The sequence below is a fragment of the Eulemur rufifrons genome, chromosome 24 (genome assembly GCF_041146395.1).
Source record: "Eulemur rufifrons isolate Redbay chromosome 24, OSU_ERuf_1, whole genome shotgun sequence".
NCBI lineage: Eukaryota > Metazoa > Chordata > Mammalia > Primates > Lemuridae > Eulemur > Eulemur rufifrons.
In genome coordinates this window covers 20442831-20449066 of record NC_091006.1, presented here as the reverse complement: position 1 = coordinate 20449066, position 6236 = coordinate 20442831, and positions in this window count along the sequence as shown.

Here is a 6236-nt window from a genome sequence, read left to right as displayed (position 1 = left end):
TAAGCGAACTTTACACTGTAAAAGACCAAAGAGTAAATATTTTAGGTTTTCAGGGCCACATATGGTCTCTCTTATATATTCCTATCCCTCTTTTTTTAATCCCTTAAAAATGTAAGAAACATTCTTAGCTTAGCTCTAGGGCTATACAAAAACAGGCTGTAGGTAACCCCTGCCCTCGGGGATACACAAATAAGTGGAGTTAATGGGGAAAAAAGATTCATCTATCTCCAATTTTAGGAAATAATCCTAACGTATTCTCTTAAGTGGTGATTTTTTACCTTGTAAATGTCTCAAGTCTATGCCCTCTGGGTGACTCTTCATACTTACAGCCTCTGCCCACGGTCAGCCCCTTTCCTCTTCCCAGAAAGATTACAGTAGCTTCCTAACTAATCTCCCTGCCTTTCAAACATAGCCTCAGTGAAGCTAGGCAGGGAGACCAGTATGAACTGTATTCATTCAGTGGCTCAGGACAAAAATCTTTAAGTTACCCTTGATTCCTTTATCTCCCACTACACAGTCAATTGTCAGTAAATTTCTATTCCCTCTACATTCAACATTTATCCTGAATGAAACACTTTGTTCGCATCACTATTATTGTTACGATGGTAGTCCAGGCCACCATTGCCTGCTGCAACAGCTTTCTACTTGTTAGTGCTTCCACTCTTATTCCACTATAGTCTAGTCTCATAGCAGCGAGATCCTTTACAGCTATAAATCAAATGACATTCCCAAAACTTTCCAAAGGCAACACAAAAGCTCAGGTCCTTACCATTGCCTAAAAGGCCTACCTGATTTAGTCCTGACCTTGTTACTTCCACCTCTTTTCTTACCACTTGTTCTCTTACACCACCCCCAGCTCTTCCTTTGACATTCCAATCACATTCCCACCCCAAGGCCTTTAATATGAACCTTTACCAAAAGACCTTATCAAAGTAAATCACATCTACTGATTTCCCCTAGTACCCATATTGAAATATCTCACTCTTTAGCATGCTAAAGGTGAGTTAGGTATGATTTTTCCCCTTATACAAACTACCCTTACAGAATTTCAATTAACCTAACTCTGCTTAGTCTTCTAACTTATCTAGGCAGTATTCTGTGGTTATTTTGTATTCTCCCTATGTCGTATAGTTCCTAGGTTCTCTCCTAGAGTGTTTTTAATAAACAGAAGTCAAATGGCAATCTACAGGTTGTCTGGCAGAGTATCTACTTAATAATAGTTTACAGGATTCTTTAAAACTCTTGGATTCATTCATTCAGTTCCAATATGTCAAGCAGAGTACTAGGCTGAAGATGCGGCAAAAATAATTGAAATACAGTGTCTTCAGGGAATTGGGAGAGAGAAACCAAGGAGGATAGGGACGAGAGAAACAGAAAAATACAAAGGGAAAAATACTAAGTTCATACTGGAGAATCCTGGCAGACAGAAAGAGGGAGAGTCAGAGAAAGACAGCAGGGAAACAGAATGGAGTGTATTGTTAAGTGATATTGAACTAGAGCTACTGATTGCACTTTGTACTTCTCCTTCATAACATTGAATTTTGAATTTATAACAATATCTGATAACCCTCCTTGCCCTACGCGTACACACACACACACACACACACACACCCCACACACACACACACACACACCCCACTTTTAAGTTCTATGAGGGAAGAACTCTCGTTAGTTTCTAAGATGGAGCACCTTGATATTGGCACACTCAAAATCTGTGTTATGTATTTTTAATGAAAATTCCAGGGAAGTACTGTTATGTCCTTCTGTGTGCATCACATTAGAAGGTACATGACGTCCATTTGTTCCATTACTAGTGATGTTAGCTTTCATCACTTGGTTAATGCATTATCTGCCAGGATTCTGTAGTGTAAAGTTACCATTTTTCCATTTGTAGTAAGTATCTCATATGGGGTAGTATTTGACACTGTATACATACTCATCATACTTTCACCCACCAGGTTTACCATCCATTGATGATTTTTCTCTGAATCAATTTTTGCCACAATGGCTGCCAAACTGTGATTTTTCTAATTCTATCATTCTTCCTATGTTTGTTAGCTAAAATTCTACTAATCTATAAGGAAGACCTTTCCTTCTTTCTCATTTTTTCGTTAATTTATTTATATGAACTCATAGGTTCCTATTTTATAGTCCATTGCTATCAATCTTAATTTTCTTGTTCAAATTGTCCCTGATTTGGCCAGTAGAAGCCCCACCAAGTTGGCTCTCTTGTTTTACATATTTTAAGTTATTTGCCACATAAAAACGAATTTATATATATTTTTAAAAAGTGACAAGGGCCTACAAGACGACAAGGCAGGGAGAAAATAAATTTGAGAACTACATAGGTGGCAAAAAATGTCATGATTAACTAGACATGGGAAGTAAGGGAGAAGTCTAGGATAGGCTACTTGGCTATTAATAGTTTTGGCCTGGGTAACATAATAGCCATAGATAATATTCACTGAGTAAGTCAACACAGAACTTTGATAAATGTTCTTCCAAATGTTTTCCTATCCATATTTTTATATAAAATAAATGAAAGAATGTACTAGCCACTTCATTCAATACTTATGATCTAATGCCACTTTAGAAATCTCCTGTGACCACTGACTCAAAAGGAACCCACTCTCCATCCTGTACCCTGCTCTACCTTCATTCACAACACTCATCACTCCCTGACATTATATATATGTCATTTGGTGGGTGTTTTTTTAATTGTTGGCATCCCCAGTAAAGTTCCATAAGGGCTCTGATTTTGTCTGTCTTGTTCAATGCTATATCTCTGCTACAATGGAGACAATAAAAAATAATTAGTGAATAAACAAATGTATGTACTTTTGTTTTTTCAATAGTTTTTTGTTGTTTATTTGAGACAGGGTCTCACTCTGTTGCCCAAGAGAGAGTGCAGTGGCATCATCGTAGCTCACTGCAACCTCAAACTCCTGGGCTCAAGCCATCCTCCTGTCTCAGCCTCCCTAGTAGCTGGGACTACAGGCATGGGCCACCATGCCCAGCTAACTTTTCTATTTTTGTAAAGATGGGTCTCACTATGTTGCTTAGGCTGGTCTTCAACTCCTGGCCTCAAGTGATCCTCCCGCCTCAGCCTTGAAATGTGCTAGAATTACAGACATGAGCCACTGTACCTGACTTGATAGTTTTTTGAATAGATATGTATGTATATATGTTATATGTATGAGAGAGAGAAAGAGAAATGGGATCATAATTAAACATTGTTTTGCATGACTTTTTTCCCTTAATAGTATAACTCGAACATCATATTATGTTAGAACAAGCTTTACTTAATTTGTCTCCAGTGGTTAGGGAGGTAAGGAATGACTTTCTAAGCTTAGAGGCAATAAAATAAATTGGAAAGAAAACTACAAGGATATAACCAAAATAAAGGCAAGCTATGTATTTGTATACATTTTTGGTCAAAAATTTGAGTCACAGGGCTAATAAAACTTGATAAGAAATCAACATGAAAATCTAATTGATAATCAACATGAAAATCTGATCATCTATGTAAAGGGGATGTCTAATTTATAGGGAAAAAAAAGGACATAGTTAAACCTATAGGGAGAACTGCTAAATGGCAAACCATAAACAAAGTGGCAAATATTTTTAAATGAAAACATCGAGTGTGCAAAAGAAGCCCCTTTGTACATTTGTGTTGGAAGTTAACATTAATTCATCCTTTTAAAAAAGCAATTTGGAGTCAGACACAGTGGCACATGTCTGTGGTCCCAGCTACTTAGGAGGGGAAGGCAGGAAGATCGCTCGAGCCCAGGAGTTTGAGGCTGCAGTGAGCTATGATTGATCACTCCGGCCTGGCAGCCTGGCAATAGAATGAGACCCTATGTCAAAAAATAAACAAATAAATACATAAGCAAACAAGCAATTTGGCAATATATATTAAAAGCTTTAAAATGTTTGTACTTTTTGAGCCAGTAATTTCACTTCTGGGTATTTATCCCCCTTAGGATATGTATTAAGATTATCAGCATGTTATTTAAACATTTATTATAATTTTAAAACTTGAGGCATCTCAAATATCCAATAATAATGAATGGTTACTATGACTTATATGCTTGACACATCCACATCTATAGATGTAATTTTAAGAATATATTTTTATGTTACATAGTTATGTTTCAATATTAAGTCAAACATGTTTTGGATACAATCTTAAGTAAAAAATATGGTACTCAATTTTCTATTAAGTAGGAACACATTTTTTTGTTGGCTTAATGTTTTTCTGTACCTACTTTTCCATGGCTGGTTACATGTTACTTTCAAATAAAAAATTTATAAAACAAGGCATTGCCTTAGGGCCTGAGGGAAAAGGAGGTTATAATTTCTCATTCTCTTAACTGTCTCGCTTCTATCTCATAATATATAAATAAACATTATTATTGCCTGACTACACATACCAAATCAAACCATCCAAAGATATAAGTGGTAAAACAAAAGAAAAGAATAAACGAGAAACCAGACAAATCAGACAAAAATCTACCAATTCATGCTGATGAAGAAAAGATTCTGCCAGACATGTCATGGGAAGACTCTGATCAATTTTTTTTTCATGGGGAAAAAAAAAAAATCAGATCCAATCACAATTAGCTCCTAAATTTTTATAGGAAAATTACTAGAACTATATTATCTGAGTCTTGATTTTTATTATAAATTTCAGCATAAAATACTTATCTGACATTTTAATTTATAAGGCTTTTCCTTTACACCCTCTTATTTGATCATTTTGAACTTAACTGAATCTTAAAACATCAACCAAGTCTATTAGCACCATTTTGCTAATATAGTAGGTAAGAGATGACTGCATGTATGTTTAGGGGTTGCACATCCCATATAAATAAATTTTATAAAGATTAAGCATTGGAAAGGAGTCAAATCCAAGTCCTTATATACTTATTTTTCTTTGTGTCTTTACGCACCACAATTTTAACCTTTCAAGGCACACATAACAGATCTCTTAGTTTCACCACTAACTCAGTTAGGAAGGATGCTGCTACAGTTTGAATGTTTGTGTCCCTCCATAATTCATGTTGAAATTTAATCCCCAATGCAATAGTATTAAGAGGTGGAAGCTTTAGATGGTGATTAGGTCATGAGGCCTCCAGCCCCATGAATGAGATTAGTGTCCTTACAAAAGGACATTTGTATAGCATTTTATAGTTTTCAAAACACTTTCAAGCACATTATCTCATTTCAGTTTCACAAGCAATTCACAAAGTAGGCAAGGTGCACAAGGCTAAAAATAGCCAATTTAGAAAGAGAATCCAGAGTCCCCTCTGACTCATGCCACTACACCATGTCCCACTGCTAAATGATGAACTTTTGTAGCCTTTGAGCAAGACTTCCTGATTAAAAACATTTTCCTTGACAATTTCAGGGCACTCTCTTGGTGCAACTGGCTCCTTTACAAAGATTCATTAAGATTCACAGAGAAACCTACTCCCACGAATAGGATGAATCTATTCCTTTTAGAGCAAGACAGGAGAAAGCCTATTACGGCCTGAAGAAAGAATCAAATGTAATTGATTCCCTGTAATTTTTCCATCCATTATCTCTTTGTGAAGCTGGGACAGGTTAGGGTATAAAGGGGTGTTTTCCTCTTCATTTCCATCATTTTGAGTGTGGGAAATATGCTACACGTCCAGAAAAGTGCACAGAACATTTGCATGGCCTGCCCATTTTGTGGTTAAGTACAAAATGTCACAGTATGAATGACTGCTGTAAGTGGTGGATTTTAGCTATGTAACTTATTTTGATGATATCTATGAAAGTCTTCAAATAGAGGAGATTATACATGCTACTTGAGCTTGAGAGAAGAAAGGATGCAAGCTCTAAGGAGTTTACTTCTTCAGAATTTAGAGACAATATTCTCATCGAAAATCAATATACAGGCCGGGCATGGTGGCTCACGCCTGTAATCCTAGCTACTTGGGAGGCTGAGGCAGTAGGATTGCTTGAGCCTAGGAGATTGAGGTTGCTGTGAGCTAGGCTGACGCCACGGCACTCCAGCCCGGGAAACAGAGTGAGACTCTGTCTCAAAAAAAAAAAAAAAAAAAAAAAAAAAATCAACATACAAAGAATTAGATTATGGGGATTACAAAAATAACCCACTCTGAATTTGTAAATTCTAATGGATTCTATCCAATGTTCATGAAGCTAAGAGGACAGCTAAAATCACCTCAGGCTGAATGACCTAAGAGATA